This window comes from Orcinus orca, chromosome 3, assembly GCF_937001465.1.
Source record: "Orcinus orca chromosome 3, mOrcOrc1.1, whole genome shotgun sequence".
In the NCBI taxonomy this organism is placed as follows: domain Eukaryota; kingdom Metazoa; phylum Chordata; class Mammalia; order Artiodactyla; family Delphinidae; genus Orcinus; species Orcinus orca.
Window position 1 is genome coordinate 99,862,492 of NC_064561.1, and position 18,577 is coordinate 99,881,068.

An 18,577-nucleotide genomic window follows, 5' to 3' on the forward strand; every position below is an offset into this window, starting at 1 on the left:
GCTATTAATAGTTTTCAGTTTATTTTTACAAGAAACTACCTTTAGAGGCGCTTCTGAGGTGTTTCCTTGCTTATAATCAAATATGTCCAATATGTGATTCCCCCACATAACTATATGTTTACTGGCAAATAGTCACAAGAACAGTTTATACTACATATGGTCAATGACATACCATCTATCTGCATTTAAGCACTCTGCAAGAAAGGTACATTGAAATAAGAAGCAAAAATATATCAACAGCATGACTGACAAAACTTGTAGTTTAAGAATGCTATAAAATCTTTTATGTTCCACTGGAGAATGTAGTAATGAAAAGAAGACTGGGCATAGAATGAGACTCAAAATGTTAAGCTGTTGGCCTACCAGCCACTTGAAAAAATTACAGACAAAGGTAAATATATCTGTAAAATATATATTTTATGAAAACCAGTTATTTCAAGATGGAAATAGTATTTATGCTAATTAATAAATAATCTGTGTAGCAGTGGTCTTGTGGTATTTAGATCTGTTGTAGAGACTCATGATTATGGTTTCTTTAATGCTAAAAACCACCCATTTTTTATTTTAATGAGTTGCATACTTCAATCATCTACTTTAGGATGTAAATTGAGACTAATGCACACAGACTTCCACCACTGGCTATTAATGAAGCAACAAGAAATAAATTAATCCTCCCCCATATACTACTGTAAAACTTGGGTAAAAGAAAACAACAGTTTTCAAACTGAGCATTGAAGAACTGTGATCCCTGTCAGAAGTGAAACAAACAAGATGTACCCTACAATAACCCTGGAATTCTGCATGGAGATAATTTGTGACTATGATAAGAAGGAGTAAAAGAAATAATAAGCCTGAAAATCTGGCTGGTTTAGGGAAATTGGATTTTGGAGATGGTGAAGGCTGAGGAAGCTGGAAGTTTTGAGTCATTTCTCATGAGAGGTAGGAGTTATGCAGAAGAAGAAATCCCAAGGATTCTATATAGCAGTTGTTTGAATCTTTCCTAGGTTAGTCATGCTATGGTGAAACTTCACAGTACAGACCTTAAAAGGATGGCAGATTTTTAGGTGAGCAATTTCCAAAACTCACACACATCAGATAGCTAGTAAATTCTGACTATCTAGAGTGAAAAGTCCTTGTTGAACACATTAGGTATTCAGTGGAGGTTTCAGAGGAGTCATGCCTTAGTTGAAAATTTGAATTATTAATGAAATGATGGAATAAGGAATTGTAGGGACCAACTCAACTTCTTGCTGGAATGAAGTCCAATAATCTTTAAAGAATAACCACAAAATAGAGACAATGAACAACACAATATTCATAATGTCTGGCAACACATTGTCTAGCATATAATAAAAATTACTAGATTTTCCAAGGAGCAGGAATATGTGACCTAAAAAAGGCAAAACTCAGTTAATAAAAGCAGACCCAGAAATGACAGAAGTTATAGAATTATCAGACAAGGGCCTTAAAATAGAAACTATAAAATGTTCAATTATTTGAAGGAAAGATTAAACATAAGACAGAAAATTAAGGTATAAGATATAACCAACTGAAATCTCAAGCTATTAATTTAAATATATCAAATTATAAATTCACTGGATAGGATTAACAGATTTTGCACTACAGTAGCAAATATTTCTAAAATGAATACGTAATAATAGAATCTTTCCTAATGAAAGCATTGAGAGAAAAAAATCTTTAACAAACTCACTGCATACAGGACAATTCAAGCTGTCTACTGTGTGTAATCAGAGTCCCAGAGGAAGGAACTATAGAAAAAAATAAATAGTGACAAAATGTTTTCCATGTTTGATTACAAGTTAAAATACTAAAAATTCAAGAATATTATAGGAGCTACTCAAAAGAAGGAAAAAGATGAAACTAAGATACACCATAATCAAATGGGTTTAAACATGTGACAAAGAAAATCTTAAAAGTGCAACAATGAGGAACACAGGCAAAAACAGCTGATTTCTCTGAAACTATGCAAGCATAAAGACAATAACTTCTTTAAAGTATTAAGGTGTTGTGGGTGGAAGGGAGGGCATGAACTTAAAATTCTATACCCAGAAAAGGTACTTTTCAAAAATGAATGTGAGAGACTTCCCTAGTGGTGCAGTGGTTAAGAATCCACCTGCCAATGCAGGGGACATGGGTTCGATCCCTGGTCCAGGAAGATCCCACATGCCACAGAGCAACTAAACCTCTGAGCCACAACTACTGAGCCTGTGCTGTGGAGCTTGTGAGCCACAACTACTGAAGCCCACAGACCTAGATCCCATGCTCCACAACAAGAGAAGCCACTGCAATGAGAAGCCTGCACACTGCAATGAAGAGTAGCCCCCACTCTCCACAAGTAGAGGAAGCCCACGGACAGCAACAAAGACCCAGTGCAGCCAAACATAAATAATAAATTAATTAATTTAAAAAAAATGAATGTGAAACAGAGACACCCAGCAGAGTTGCAGGTAGAAATTAGGGTACATGAAGAGATAAAATGAAGACTGATAGGGATCATAAATATATGGTAAATGTAAATTATATATTTCTATTGTTTTATTTCATAAAACCTAATTGACTGTCAAAAGAAAAAATATTAATGATATACAGTGAGATTTCTAATGTGTAGTAAATCAAATCTTGACAATACTGTAAAGGTAAGTACATAGAACACTATTGTAAGTTTCTAATATTATGTGTAAAGTAATATATGTCAAAGAAGAATTTTATGAAAAATGCATTATAAAACTGATCACAAAAAATAAGTAATGATAACATTTAACTTATTCAGAAAATTTAAGAGAACAAAGGAAAAATAGAAAGCATACAGCAATATAATAGACTTAAATCCTATCAAGTCCAAACTTGTATTAATTACAAATGATCCAATTAACCATTAACCCTACAAGTAAAAGACAAAGATTGTCATACTACATAAAAAAGGAAGCCAGGACTATTTGTGGTCCTCAAAAAAAAAAATTAATTAAAAAAATAAATTACATATATAGATAGTTTAATATAGAAGGAAATAAATATATGCACCCTGAAAGCATTAAGCATATGAAAGCTTTAACTATAATATCATACAAACTGGACTTCAGAACAAGGAATGTTACTAGGGAAAGTTTATGATAATTGGATTTGGTTCATCAAGAAGATATAACTGTTTTAAATATCTGTGAATCAACCAACAGTTTTATAACACATGACAGAAAATTTGACAGAAAAGAACAGAAAACACTTCTCTCCTAGAAATTGAGCAGTACATAGAAAATCATGATGGGTTAGGAAGACTACAACATTAGTGACCAACTTACCCTATTTGACACTTGTAGATCAATGCCCCCAACAACAAAACAGGATATACATCTTTTCAAGGACATATGCTTCAAAGTATTTTATATTTCTGATAATTTCTATTTGTCCATAAGATATTAGGTTTGTTACTCAATTTTCAAGTATTTGTGGATTTTTCTGATACCTTTATATTTATTTCTAATTTAATTTCATATCGTTAGAACATATACTCTGCATAATTGAAATTTGTGTTATGTCACAGCATATGGTCTATGTTGGTGCTTATAACCTGTGATGGGCAAGGATTTAATTGGAAAGGTCACAAGGGAGCTTTCTTAGGCTTATTAAAATTGTTTTAATTATATTGATAGTTATACAAATGTGTACATATAATCAAACTCATCAAATTATAATAATAGTGGATGCATTTAATTGTATAAATTATACCTCAATAATTCAGTAAAGGAAAACAAGATACATACATTTTCCACCATCAATTTTATTTTAGTTTAGAGACGATAAAATGTCTGTGAGGCATGTTAGCAAAACATACACTCCCGAATTTGCCACTAAACATGAACAGTAGTAAATACATTTAAGCATATGGAAAGAAGTACACTTTCATAACTCATCAGGGAATGAAAATTAAGACTGTAGAGAATAACTATATTATACCCACTAGAATTGCAAAAATAGGTAAAATGTTTGATCATTTTGAGTGTTGTTGAGGAATTAGAGCACCAGAAACAATTACTATAGGAAGTTAAACAGCCTCTTTTAATGTACACTCTCACATTATCTGGTTGAACACGCACAAACTGCCGGTTATCCAACTTTCAGATATATATACCAGGGATGTGTACAAAAATGTGCTCAGAAACATAACTTGTAATAACAAAACACTGGAACAGAGATCAATCCAAAAATGTATTCAACAGACAATGGATGGTTATACTGTCATATATTTACACACAAAAAAATATGATTCAAGAATAAAAATAAACTTCAACTGAATTAACATGAAATTTAGAGGCAAATGTGACTCAAAAAAGTGTTGCAAAAGAGTTAACATATGACTTTCATAAATCATATGAAAAATGATTTTATTGTTTTTATTATCTGTATTCTAAAATACAGATAATAAAAATATCTATATGTTTAAAAACCAAGATCTTGTAAAGATTATAGGTTACGCTTAATATATAGCCAAGGTTGAAAATTATTTTTCTAGAATTAACAGGTAATATTTTTTAAAATTCTGTAATTCCTTACCATCATATTTTCCTTGGAAAATTCAATTTTGAAATTTTGTTTGTTAATTTTCTAACACATTTCAGAAAGTGACTGGTGTTATAAAATTATAAATGGACTTGGGCAACATGGATATCTATCTAAGAATAGGAAGGAGAGTAGTAATTAATGTTACTTTGCAGGAAAGAAAAGCAATTTTCCATTCTTAAGAACATAGAAGTAGATGAATATTTTCCAAAGAATTAAATATGGCACTCAAAGCCATGATCAATCATAATCTCTTTATTTCGTTTTAGATATTTTAATTTTTATTGGAGTATAGTTGATTTACAGTGTTGTGCTACTTTCTGCTAAACAGCAAAGTGAATCAGTTATACGTAAACATATATCCAGTCTTTTTTAGATTATTTTCCCATATAGGTCATTACAGAGTATTGAGGAGAGTTCCTTGTGCTATACAGTAGTTCCTTATTAGTTATCTATTTTATATATAGTAGTGTATATATGTCAATCCCCAATCCCCCAAAATATCCCTCCTCCCCTTGCCCCCCTGGTAACCATAAGATTGTTTTCTTCATCTGTGACTCTATTTCTGTTTTGTAAATAAGTTCATTTGTACCCATTTTTTTAGATTCTACATATAAGCAATATCATATAATATTTGTCCTTCTCTGTCCAACTTACTTCATTCAGTATGACAATCTCTAGGTCCATTCATGTTGCTGCAAATGGCATTATTTCATTCTTTTTATAATGGAGTAGTATTCCTTTGTGTGTGTATATATATATATGTGTATTATATATGTATATTATACATATATAATACACATATATAGGTGTGTGTGTGTATATATATATATATATATATATATATATATATATATATACACACACACACACCCCATCTTCTTTATCCATTCCTCTGTCGATGGACACTTAAGATGCTTCCATGTCTTGGTTATTTTTTAATAGTGCTGCAATGAACATCGGTGTGCGTGTATCTTTTCAAATTAGAGTTTTCATGATTTTTAGATATATGCCCAGGAGTGGGATTGCTGGATCATATGGTAGCTCTATTTATAGTTTTTTAAGGAACCCCTCCATACTGTTCTCCATAGTGGCTGTACCAATTTACATTCCCACCAACAGTGTAGGAGGGTTCCCTTTCTCCACATCCTCTCCAGCACTTATTTGTAGGTATTTTTTGATGATGGCCATTCTGACTGGTGTGAGGTGATACCTCACTGTAGTTTTGATTAGCATTTCTCTGATAATTAGTGATGTTGAGCATTTTTCATGTGCCTCCTGGTCATCTGTATGTCTTCTTTGGAGAAGTATCTATTTAGATCTTCTGCCCATTTTTCAATTGGATTGTTTTTTTTTTTTTTTTTGATACTGAGCTACATGAACTGTTTGTATATTTTGGAGATTAATCCCTTGTCAGTTGCTTCGGTTGCAAATATTTTCTCCCATTCTGTGGGCTGTCTTTTTGTTTTGTTTATGGTTTCCCTTGCTGTGCAAAAGCTTTTAAGTTTAACTAGGTAGCATTTGTTTATTTTTGTTATTTTCATTACTCAAGGAGGTGGGTCAAAAAAGATCTTGCTGCTATTTATGTCAGAGAATGTTCTGCCTATGTTTCCCTCTAAGAGTCTTATAGTATCTCATCTTATATTTAGGCCTTTAATCCATTTTGATTTTATTTTTTTGTATATGGTATTAGTGAGTGTTCCAATTTCATTCTTTTAAGGGTAGCTATCTACTTTTCCCAGCACCACTTACTGAATAGACTGTCTTTTCTCCATTGTATAATACAGTCTTGCCTCCTTTGTTATAGATTAGTTGAACACAGGTGCATGGCATAATCTCTTTAATATAAAGATCCCACCCATCAAATTCTTTTCAAGTATCTAAACTTTGGATCATCTCATGTCAGGACACTGCTGGGACTAGAAGTTGGCAGGAAAAAGCTGTCTGTCCAGGAAACAACCCCTGGTGTGCAGGAGGCAATTGAAACTGAATTCTACTCTACTTGAAATCAAATTTGCTAAACCTCAATGTCTTTTAAAGAATTGTGTACACCCTAATTAGTAAAATCTAATCATTAGAATGTCTTTGACTCATAAATAATTGACTATGAAAGATTTATCACATGTCCTTTTGTTGTTGATCACTGTTCACATTACTGTAGTGTTTGACAGGACTCTAATGGTGTCGTAAATTCCTGAAAGAATTAATGAACTCTCATGTCTAGCTTACTATCATATCTTGCTTAATATTTGGTTAAGAAAAGCATACTCTAGTAGATTGTCCATTTAGTTCCATAAAAATAACTAAATGATTAAAGAACACTATTTCACACCTGTAATATGCCTTACTTTATAATTCATATCTTTTAACATGCTTAGAATATAGCTTTAGGCTTTGCTGAAACACTTTTAAAAATCTTCAGTAGCTAATGATATTAAATGTGCATTTGTGTCAAACACAGAAAAATTCATTTTATTTTCCTTGTAAAATATTGTGTTAGCAATACTGAATTATGGTAATTATCTTGGACAGTCTTAAGATTTTCTCATAAGTGCACATGTAAACAAACTAAGGATGACATATATTTTTCTATATCCTCTAAGAAACAAGTATTTTTCTGATATATAAAACATTTCTAACTCAATATAATCCTTCCAGAATGAAGCAATTATTACCACTGTTACAATCATGAAGTAGTATTGAAACTCCTATTGAGGAAACTAAATATACGAACTTGAGTACTTATCCACTTGATTACTCAGATTGACTATTCTTAGGCCATTTGCCAAGAAAGGAATTGTAAAGCCAAATGTTAAATTTGAATCATAATCATAAAAGGAAGAGATGCCCTGTTATCCAGTTACCCAGAGGGCAGTGTGAGTACACTGCTGTTTTATGGAGACCTTTAAATGTTCTGAAGATCCTTTCCAACTTCGTAATTATTTAATCAATTCCTAATAAGTAAAATATTTAACTAGTATAGCCAATGGCATAGAATAGTTTAAGCTATCATTAGCATATTTTCCTTGGTATGAAAGAAAAATTTAGGAGTACGTTTTGAGGAAAAGTCAGAGCAAATGCTATCACCCAAAGATAAAGAAGGAATCCAGAAGTTGGATAGAATTTTAGCGAAGACCTTACAGACAGTATTTACTTATAATGCATATTGAAATGCATTATTTGATGTACATTGATCCTTGCTCATAACAGTATCTCCTTATTTATTTTAAAAAGAACAACCATTCCTTTGTAATTCATAGTTATTGCAACACGGGGTTAATGAGCAATAATTTAGAATCACTGTTATGTAACTGAGAAAATATATCTCTCAGCTCTCCAAGACATCATAATATTTTCAATTCTACACTTAAATGACCTCACCCAAAGTGCTTTCCAAATGTGCCTATCCTGTTGGTCTGAATTGCAGGAATACCAATAAATGCTCTTTTCCTGTATATAATTTATTTTAAGCAGAGGAACTATTATAGCTGCCATCTGTTTTGGCTACTTCTCATCTTTTTTTGGCATATGAACAATGGTTTAGTGAACAAGTGAATCATGGACTTATTTAATACTCTAGACAGTGCTATAAAAACTCACTGTCACAGTGAAAATATACACAAATTATGGTTCAACAACATTTATTGGGGACCAAAGTTGCAATGGATGTTATCTTTCTCTTCTATTTGACACTCTTATTTTATTAATTCTGACCAGATAAATTGAAGTTTTTACAGTAAATTTTCTCCAAGAAACTGCCTGGTATTTAAACCTTTTAGAATTAAATCAAGGAAAAGAGGGAGGAAAAATGTAACTTCTTTTGAAAAGTGTTCATAAAGCATAACTACATTATATTAAATGAAAAGATACCATCAGAACTCACAGTACTTTGATCGATTAAATTCTAAATTTGTTTATATTTATTTAAATTTTAGAAAAAATTTCCTTTCATCATAATTAAAAAATTAACTAATAATACGGTATTCGTTTCCTGTGGCTGCTATAATAAATTATCAAAAAACTGAGTGGCTTAAAACAAAAATTTATTTTTTCCTCCCAGTTTTGGAGGCCAGAAACCAAGGTGTCATCAGGGCCATGATACTTCTCAAAGTTCAAGAGGAGATCCCATTCCTTGCCTCATTTAAATTTTGGTGGCTGTCACATTCATTAGTTTGTGGCTGCATTAATCCAATCTCTGCCACTGTCTTCACAGGACCTTCTCTTCTGTCTGAGTCTTTTCCTTGCTCTTCTCTTAAAAGGGTACTTTTAATTGAGTTTAGGGTTCATCCAGGAAGATTTCATCTCAAGATCCTTAGCGAAATTATCTGCAAAGACCCTTTTTACAAATAAGGTAATATTAACAGGTTTCAGGGATGAGGATGTGGGCATTTCTTTTGGGGGGCCACCATTCAAACTACTATAGATAGTATCTGCCAAAACTTAAATATCAGAATAGCATATGATAAACTCTCTAAGTTTAGGAGTCTAGTTTATGAAGAAGTAACAGAAAAGAGGAAAAAAAGGCCATTTCTTATAGCATGCCAACACTCCATAGGGTCCATCTTCATTGCTCTTCCCTATAAATCATTGTTTCTGATATTCAAATCTTCATCTCTGTTTGATACTATTTGCCACTGCCCAAAGGTATGATATATCCTTATCTCGCACCACTTTTTCCTCAACTGAAAGGGGTTGATCAAGTGTACCACTTGAAGCTTACCAACTGGGGGATTTCCCCCTAATGCTGTTTTTTTGTTTGTTTATTTGTTTTCTGTTTGTTTTTTTTTTAAGGGCTGCACTTGATTAGAACTGCTGTGCCAAAGCTGTGCTTGGTGCTTGTTCATGTACCCATAGACCAAGTCAAGCATTTTTAAAAATTCTAATTGCTGTCCATAGGGAACTTCCCGTGTTGCTATGGCTGTAGTTGAGGGAAAAGTCTATTGATGCCTTTCTTTAAGTTCAAATTTAGGAATAAAAGGAATGAAAAGATTTATTGTTTGGGCATAATTATGAAGTTTGTGCTGGAATATTTGGTGAAATTAAAGCTATTTTTTTAAAAACAGCAAACATAATTTAATGATACAAATAATACCCTGGCAGGTTTTTTTTTTTGCTTTCATGTCCTTTAAATAGTGCAAAAAATGGAAGAGAAGGAAACATACTGCAATTTATAATTTAATAAGTTTGACCAAGAATCAATGGTAAACTTATGGAAGTAATTTACAGCTGGATTTGGAATTCTCCACCCTTATTTCTGTGGATATTTGGATGCATGGATTTAACTCTTAGCTAAGATAAGGGTATTGGAGTTGATGATGTGCTACTTCAAGTCCAAAACTCACCTGGTAACCCCAAGGGACAACTGGTTTATTGATGGTTTCTGTGTGGAAAACATGATTAGAAGGCAGTAAGATCATGCTGGGAATATCTGCCTTGAGCAGATTACTAGAAGACCTTGCCATCTAATCTTTTCTATACTTCATAATTTTTGTGACCTGTTGAAGAAATCTCTTGTCTTCCAAGATTGTAAAGATACTCTTCTATGTTTTCGTGTAGAAGATGTATTGTTTTACTTTTGAAATGCATATCACTGCATCTGGAATTCATTTTTGTGTAGTATGAAATAAAGGCAAAGTTTCCCATATGGACACCAAATTTTCGTAGAACTCTTTATTGTAAAGCCTACCTGTTCTGCAAAGCACTATAGGGTCACTGTTTAATAAGTCCAGTGAAATATATCTGTGGGACTGTTTCTGCACTCTTTATTGTATTCCATTATTCTGTTTTATTTTCATTCACAGTATCTTAATTAATGTAACTTTATAATAGATCAGTAGGTAGTGAAAGTTTCCAGCTCTTTTTAAGATCAATATTGTCTAGATTTTTCCTATATTATTGTATTGCCATGTATACTTTTTAAGTTGACATATAATTGACATGTAACATTGTTAGTTTCAGGTGTACAACAAAATGATACAATATTTGTGTATATTGTCACATAATCACAAAAATCTAGTTAACATCCATCATCATGCATAGTTATAAATTTTTTTCTTGTAATAAGAACTAAGGTCTTTCAAATATCTAATACAGTATTAACTATAGTTACATGGTATACATTATATTCCCATGACATTTATTTTACAACTGGAAGTTTTGTCTTTTAACCATTTTTATTCATTTTGCCCACCCCCACTCTCCCACGCCCTCACCCCCCAACCCCGGCAACCATCAATCTGTTCTCTGTATCTGTGAGAACATTTTTTGTTTGTTCTGTACATTCCACAAGTAAGTGGAATCACTTAGAATTTGTCTTTTTCTATGACCTAACTCACTTACCATAATGCCCCCAAGTTCCTTTCATTTTGTCACAAATCGCAAGATTTATTTAAATCACTGAATAATATTCCTGTGTGTGGGATATATAAAGATACCAAATTTTTTAATATATTCATCCATCAGTGGACACTTAGGTTTCTTCCATGTTTTGGCAATTGTAAATAATGCTACAATGAACATGTGGGTACATATATCTTTCAAGTTAGTATTTTTATTTTCTTTGGATAAAACCCAGAAGTGAAGTTGCTGGATCATATGGTAGTTCTACTCTTAGGTTTTTTTTTTTCTTTTTCTTTGCGGTACGCAGGCCTCTCACTGTTGTGGTCTCTCCCGTTGTGGAGCACAGGCTCCAGAAGCACAGGCTCAACGGCCATGGCTCACGGGACTAGCCACTCCGCGGCATGTGGGATCTTCCCAGACCGGGGCACGAACCCGTGTCCCCTGCATCGGCAGGTGGACTCTCAACCACTGCGCCACCAGGGAAGCCCTACTTTTAGTTTTTTTGAGGAACTTCCATACTGTTTTTCATAGTGGCTGCACCAATGTACATTCCCACCAAGAGTGCAAAGGGTTCCCTTTTCTCCATATCTTCACCAATACTTGTTACCTCATATTTTTGATAATAGACATGAAGTGATATCTCCTTGCAATTTTGATTTGTATTTTCCTGATGAATAGTGATGTTGAGCACTTTTTCATATACCTGTTGGCTATCTGTATGACTTCTTTGGAAAAATGTCCTTTAAGTTTGTCTTCCCATTTTTACTCAGATTATTTTTGTGCTATTGACTTGTATGACTCAATATATTTTGGATATTAACCCCTTATTAGAAATGTATTTTCTTCTAGGAGTTTTATCATTTCAGGTCTTAGACTCAATTATTTAATCCATTTGAGTTATTTTTGTGTATGGTGTAAGATAGTAGTCCAGTTTCATTCTTTCACATGTTACTGTTATTTTATTTTATGTATGCCTCATGTAATCACAAAGCAATAACCTATAGCAGAAGCATGAAAGATATAGGAGTATAAGCATAACACTTCAGTAAACTATCATATTACAAAGGAGAGAGCAAGAAGAAAGGAACAGAGAAATTATGAAGCAACCAGAAACAATTAAAAAATAGCAATAATTATGTACCTGTCGATAAACTTTAATGTAAATGGACTAAATTCAATCAAAATACGTAGACCCATCTGTATGCTGCCAACAATAAACTCACTTCAGATGTTGAATGTTGTCACATGCTTTTTCTGAGTCTTTTGAGATAATATGATTTTTTTAATCCTTAATTTTGTTAACATTGTATATCACATTGATTTGTGGACATTGAACCATCCTTGCATTCATGGAATAAATTCTTCTTGATCATGGTGTATAATCCTTTTAATGTAGTTTTGAATTCAGTTTGCCAATATGGTGTTGAGGATTTTTGCATCTATGTTCAGCAAGGATTTTGGCCTGTGATTTTCTTATCTTGTGTTGTCCTTGTCTGGTTTTGGTATCAGGGTAATCATGACCTCATAAAGTGAGCTTGGAAGTGTTTCCTAATTTATTTTTGGAAGAGTTTGAGAAGGATTGGTATTAATTCTTCTTTGAATATTTGGTAGAATTCACCAGTAAAGTCATCTAGTCGTGGACTTTTTGTTGTTGTTGTTGTTGTTTTTGCGGTACGCGGGCCTCTCACTGCTGTGGCGTCTCCCGTTGCGGAGCACAGGCTCCGGACGCGCAGGCTCAGCGGCCATGGCTCATGGGCCCAGCCCCTCCATGGCATGTGGGATCTTCCTGGACCGGGACACGAACACGTGTACCCTGCATCGGCAGGCGGACTCTCAACTACTGCGCCACCAGGGAAGCCCTGTTGTTGTTCTTGTTGGGAGGTTTTTTGACTACTGATTACCTCCTTACTAGTGACTGGTCTGTTCAAATATTCTCTTCATGTTTCAGTTTTGGTAAGTTGAATGTTTCTAGGAATTTATACATTTCTTCTAGGTTATCTAATTTGTTGGTGGATAAATTTTCATAGTAGTCTCTTATATTCCTTTGTATTTCTGTGGTATCAGTTGTAACATCTCTTTCATTTCTGATTTGTTTATTTGAGTCCTCTCTTTTTTCTTTGTGTATCTAGCTAAAGGTTTGTTAATTTTGTTTATTTTTTAAAGAACCAGATCTTAGTTTCATTGATCTTTTCTATTAACGTTTTAGTCTGTATTTCATTGATTCCATTCTGATCTTCATATTTTACTTGCTTCTACCAATTTTAGAGTTCATTTGTTGTTCTTTCTCTATTTCCTTGATATGTAAAGTTAGGTTGTTTATTTTAGATCTTTGTTTCTTGGTGCAGACATTTATCCCTATGAACTTTCCTCTTCAAACTGCTCTTGCTACATCCCATAAGGTTAGGTAGGTTGTATTTCCATTTTCATTTGTCTCAAGGTAATTTTGTATTTCTCTTTTAGTTTCTTTGAGTCATTGTGTGTATGATAGCATGCAGTTCAATCTCCATATATTTGTGAATTTTCCAGTTTTCTTTATTTTATACAGTGGGTGGTCAAAAAAAATGATTGATATGATTTCATCTTCTTAAGTGTATTAAGACTTCTTTTCTGACCTAACATATGATCAGTCCTGGGAATACTTCATATGTGCTTGAGTAGAATATGTATTCTGTTGCATTTTGGTAGAATGTTATATATATATATTTCTGTTAAATCCACCTGTACTACCACGTTGTTTAAAGTCAATGTTTCCTTACTGATTTTCTGTATAGGTCCTCTATCCACTGATGTTAATGGGGAATAAAAGCCCCCTACTATTATTGTATTGCTGTCTACTTCATCCTTTACATATGTTCATACTTTGTATGTCTAGGTATTTCTATACTGAGTGCATCAATACTTAAACAATGTTATATTCTCTTGTTTGATTGACCCCTTTATCATTATGTGATGATCTTTGTCTCTTATGAGAGTCTTTGTCTTAAACTTTATTTTGTCTGGTATATCTACCCCAACTTTCTTTTGGTTTCTGTTTGTATGAAATACCCTTTTCTATCCCTTCACTGTCAGTCTATGTTTGTCCTTATATCTGAAGTGAATTTCTTGTAGGCAGCAAACAGATGAGTCTAGTCTTTTGATTGGAGAATTTAGTCCATTTACATTGAAATTTATTGATAGGTATGTTACTATTGTCATTTTGTTGTTTTGTGTTGTTTTATAATTCCTCTGTTTCTTTTTTCTCTTTCTTTGTGATTTGATTATTTTCTTAATTGGTATTCATAGACTCCATCTTTTGTGTGTCCTCTCTAGATTTTTGCTTTGTGGTTAACAAGAGGCTTTCATAAAATAACTTACTTTATAGCAATCTATTTTAAGTTGCTAACAACTTAAGTTTGAACGTATTCTAAAACCCAGCATTTTTAGAATTGCCATATCTTTAAAACCAGCTTGTCAGAATCTTTCTTATAAACAACATGTTATTTTGATTATAATGAGACAACTCTATACAGAATTAATATCTTTATAATATTGAGTCTTTCAATCCATTAACATTCCCTATCCCTCCATTTATCTAGTTCTCTTTTTTTTGGGGGGTACCAAATTACTTTATTTGAAGGAATGGTACTAAGGAAAGGACTTGTAGATGTTTTGGTACAACTTACAGAAAAGGTAAAGTTAACCCAAACATGAATGCACTGCCTTGGTGACAAGGGAGGTCACCCCTGTGGCTATGGGAAGCCAGCCTAAGGCTTAGCTCTCATTATCACTATTTCCCAGGGTGTGCTTATCAAAGAGATACTGTGCCATGCCAGATTCGGGGGCCCCATCGTGTGCAAGTTGGTTACATGGTCACCCAATTCTTTAATGGATTTCATCTGCTCATTCAGATAATGAGTCTCAATGAAGTCACACAAATGGGGGTCATTTTTCTCAGTGGCCAGTTTGTGCAGTTCCAGTAGTGACTGATTCACACTTTTTTCCAAGTGTAGCGCACATTCCATTGCATTCAGCCCATTCTTCCAGTCATCACAGTCTGGTTTCTTGATATCCTGAAGGAAGATTCAGCCACCCCGTTGGTTCTGCAGCTTCATCAGTTTCTCAGCATGTTCCATCTCCTCACAAGATTGGTGAAGAAAGTATTTGGCAAAGTTCTTCAAAGCCACATCATCGCGGTCAAAATAGTACGACATGGACAGGTAGACGTAGGAGGTGTAGAGCTCCAGGTTGATCTGGTGGTTGATGGTGTTCTCTGAGTCCTGGTGGTAGTTCTGGCACCCCTGCGAGGGGGACACGGTCGTCATGGCGGGCGGCTGAGGTGAAGTGGTGGCAGTGGCTGCGTGGCGCTGTAACGGCGGCAGGGACCTTGGGGCGGTCAGAGGGCACTGTGAGGTGGTGGCGAGGGCTGGCTCTGAGCGTCTGGCCAGAGCGGGAGACGAGCGCCGGGTTCCGTCCAAGCACTGTTGAAGCAGGAAACCATGGCTACTCTCCACGAGGACTGTCTAGTTCTCTTTTTACTATTTCTTAACTTAGAATAACTACAAAACATTGTTCTGTACATCATGTTTTCTTAGCTTGATATTTTATTTTTGTATGCTATTAAATGGTATCATTTTATACCCAAAATTTTTGTAGTTATATAGAAGTATAAATATATCTAGATAGCTAACAAGATAAGTATATAGATAGGCATACATATAAATACTTGTATACACCAAGCTTTTTTATTTACAAAATTGTCATTTATAAACAGCAAATTATTATTTTTTTCTTGCCTTGTTTTACTGACGATATATCCAACACAATCTTGGTGTGTTTTATTGAGTATACCTTTTTTATTCTGGATTTCAGAAAGATTTCAGTACTTTATTCTTTACTGAATCTGTTTTTGCTCTTGTTTTTGTTTGTTTTTTAAGTGAACATTCTTTATGAGATTAAGATAAATCTTCCAAATTTTCTTAGCATCTTTGAATGTTTGTGAATTATATTAAATGATATTTTTGCAACTACATATATACTTTTCAATAGAAACCATATGTATGATTTTCTACCTTATTAATATGGTGAATTACATTGCTTGATGTTTCTGTATTGTGTTTCTTGGAAGCAAATTATGTTGAGATATATTTATTTTAGTTAAGTAGATAGATGATAGGTGGGTAGATAGATAAAGATAGATTTGATATGTTAATATTTTGTTTTGAAATTTTACATCTATATTTGTGAAAGGTTAGCCTATAATTTTCTTATTTTGTAATATCATTGTCCAGTAACTAAGTTATATTGTACACATAGAAAACTTTGCTGAGTAGTTTGTGTATAATCAGTATTATTTCTTCCTTAACTGTCTGGAAATTATGTAGGTGACACCAACTTGACCTGGCAATCTCATTGAGTAAATTTTGGTACACATTCTGATATATTTATTAAATATAGTAATATTCTGTTTGTCAGTTTTGGTAAATTGTGTTTTCCTAAAATATTGTTAAATTCATCTGAAATACAAAATATTTGGTGTAAAGTTTATCATAATTATTTTTATTTTCCTTTTTATTAATGCCCATAAAATTAGTAGTTTTCATGCATCTTTTCTCTTTTTTGCTTGATTAATTTTGTTTTTTGGTTTATAAATTAGCTTTTAAGAATAACTAAAGTGCCTTTGTTGATTTTCTTTATGGTATACTTGTTTTTTTATTTCATTGAATCCTACTCCCACATTTTTATTGTTCTTTTTTAATTAAAATAAAAATGAAAGTCAATGAGAATACGATAAATCAACTTGGAAGAATGCTGTGAAACAAAACTAAACATTTATGTAATGAATATGGATCATTTGACTTACTTTCTAATTTTAGTCCAGATGTAGTATTGTTTTCACAAGTTTACAAATGATAAGAATTAGAAAGAGAAAACTTAAGTAAATTAACTGTAGGTTGCAGAGATAGGGTTGGAGGTGAAACTAGCATTTAAATCAAGGTTTTCCAGAATTGAAAGTCCATTATTGTCTCATATTACTATACTGCTCTGGCAAATGTTTTGTGAAGTTACACTTATAGATCTTGAATAGGTGTCCAGAGTTTGTCTACCATCTATCATTTGACCCTTTGCTTTCACTAGCTAAAATTTCACACCTTATCCTCCTCACATATTTTTTGTATATTGCAATATTCCTTCTTTTCTTTCCTTTTCCTCCTTTTTCTCACACAATTTTATTTTTATTTCCTTCCTTAGTTTTCAGCCAAATGTGTAACTCCAGACTATAAATGCATAGCAATAAGATAGAATATATTTTGAAAACCATTCTTCCATTTCTTTTTTTTTTAATGCATCTGGATTAGCTTAGCCAAAGTTTGTGGGTTTATTTGCTCAATTAATGGCTGCTGACTGATGGACTGTCTGAAAAACACCATATTGTTCCTAAATTAGTTGTAGCAAATAAATATGTTTCTCAGTCATTATTTGGAAAACATCTGCATTGGTAAGCAGCTTTTGCTACAGTAACAGATTCTTGACTATAAATGACTTAAATAAGTGAGTATATTTTTATATAACAAGTTTGAGGGCTGGAGTTTGAGGGCTGCTAGTATTGGTTTAGTGGTTTAAAGATGTCAAAGACAATATCTCTTTGATTCCCTTGACTTTTCTCCCATGTCTGCAAGGTGGCTGCTCAAGAGCCAAGTCTTTTGTTAACATTCAAAACAAGAAGGCAAAGGTAATCAGATGTGAAGGGAGTGGTAGATGGTAGTTACAGTTGTCACTGACTTATGAAATACTTAGCTAAGGAATAGGTCAGGAAGGGATTAGAGACCCTGCAAGGAGAGGAATATGGGACAACTATTGGAGGGAATGAGTCTTGGGGTAGAAAATAAATGATTAGTAGAAATTCTAAGCAATGGTCAGGGTCTGTGAATGCTTGCTTTTTATCTGGATTGTTATAGGTTTATGAGAAAAACAAAGTTTATTAAAAATATGCATGGAGGATTACAAAGTCAATAATGTAACTTAGGACTCTTGTTTATAACTGATATAAACCCAAATCAAAATCAAATAAATAAGTAAAGCAATTTCTGGCTTTCATAACAGAACATTTCAGTAGTAGAGCTGTTTCCAAGCATAAATTATCTCATGTACTCAAGATTACATGAGAGGTATATTTATAACTCAGTGCTGATTTTCTCCATGTTGGCTTCATTTTAAGGAGGTTACTCCTGGGTGAGACAAAATGGCTTGATTCTACTGATTAGGCAAACCTAGATGAAAGAGAGTGCTTCATTCACTATAGTTTCAACCCAGGTGTTGGGATTTGAGTTTCTCTGATTTGGTCTGAATCAGAGCAAATAATCAACTTTATAATCAACTTTAAATCATTTATTGTGGCCAGGAACATCCAGAGGTGTGGTCACCCATCTACAATTATAAAGACTGAGATTGGGAATAATTACTTCCCACAAGGAAATTCAATGGAAATTGATGTTAAAATAATAGATACTTATGGCCAAGTGAACTGGTTCAAGCTAAGTTGTCTGTAAAATGTGGAAATTTAAAAATCACCATGGTTTGGTTTTGGGGTCCTAAGAACTGTATAAGTAAAAGAAGAGGGTTTTTTTTTGGTGCAGATTTGCTTCAATGAGAACTATTAGAGTAGATATCCAAAGATAATAATAGA

At 33.3% G+C, this 18,577-nt stretch overlaps 1 pseudogene; it reads right to left on the reverse strand.

Annotated features, from left to right (window-relative positions):
• Positions 1 to 14,506: 14,506 nt before the first annotated feature.
• LOC101277865 (ferritin heavy chain-like) lies at positions 14,507 to 15,230 on the reverse strand (annotated as a pseudogene).
• Positions 15,231 to 18,577: the final 3,347 nt, after the last annotated feature.